The sequence below is a fragment of the Glycine max genome, chromosome 7 (assembly GCF_000004515.6).
Source record: "Glycine max cultivar Williams 82 chromosome 7, Glycine_max_v4.0, whole genome shotgun sequence".
Lineage (NCBI taxonomy): Eukaryota > Viridiplantae > Streptophyta > Magnoliopsida > Fabales > Fabaceae > Glycine > Glycine max.
In genome coordinates, this window is record NC_038243.2 from 21,254,027 (window position 1) to 21,255,155 (window position 1,129).

General features: G+C 33.2%; 1 long non-coding RNA gene across 1 annotated transcript; it reads right to left on the bottom strand.

Moving 5' to 3' along the window:
• Positions 1-242: 242 nt before the first annotated feature.
• LOC106799370 (uncharacterized) lies at positions 243-834 on the bottom strand. The gene is made up of 3 exons (XR_001389060.3): positions 686-834; positions 497-541; positions 243-421 (listed from the first exon to the last, which is right to left on the bottom strand). It is a non-coding gene; the product is annotated as an uncharacterized lncRNA (long non-coding RNA).
• Positions 835-1,129: the final 295 nt, after the last annotated feature.

A 1,129-nucleotide genomic window follows, 5' to 3' on the forward strand; every position in this document is an offset into this window, starting at 1 on the left:
TTATACAAAGCAAGTAAGATACTTCATCAAACACAGGAAAGTTTCCTAATCCAATATGGCAAAGAAAAAGAACTTTAATAGTCACAAATACAGCACACAGAACTATAGCATAAACAGAAGAGCACATTTATGAAAGGGTTTCATATCTACAAAACCTTATAATATGGAAAACTAACAAAAGCTTATCTTAATTGAAGTGAGAGTGTGAAATGGAATGTAGAGGCTAATGTACTTAACTGCCCCACTTTCATTTCTACCAATCATAGTCTAACATATTGACCTAACCAGTACTTGAGTAAGGCAAATCACATCAACATAACTTCATATAGAAATAAACTAGTCACATAAGGAGCAAAAGAGATATTACCTCCAACATCACATTCTTGAATGAAACAACTTCCTTTGCCTCTTCTACGGAGAGCTACACATATTATAGAATATTAGCACACAATATATATTTTGAATATAACTAAAATTCACAATGATGAAAGGTTACCTTATCCCAATATGCCCCTAAAAGATCCCTATTTTTATCAGAATCCTACAATGTGTAAGAAGCATAAGGCAAAAAATGAGGAACATTTGGAAAAGAGAAAACCAAAAAATCCTCTTGAGGGGAAAAAGCATGAACCAAGAGCATCAATGTGGTAAATAATCACTTCTAATTAAAATATATAAAGATAACCTTATCAAGCTTTTTCAATGGATGTTGTATGCGTATATGTCTTCTATAGTTAATGGGAGAGCAAAATTCTCAAGAACACTTGTTGCACTTCTGTAACTAAACCTTCACAGGAGAGAGCAAAGGCAACCCTGGAAGTTCTACCAAACAAATGCAAGTTTTTATCAGAATGCTGGATTTAGAATTAGTAGCACCAGAAACAAACTCAAAAGCTACTTATGGTACATTTTACATACAATTCAGCTAGCCTAGAATAGATCAGCACAAAGGCAATACCAGTCTAACAACTTTAAATTTTTGTTTCCATTTTCCACTTTCTATTGATTTTTATTTTACTGTTGAAGGCAGGGTGGGCAGCCTGTATAATCACACGTGGCTAACATATACCAACAGGCTGCATATTATCTCTAAAATAATTGCTAATACCTTGTTGATCTAAAATCATTT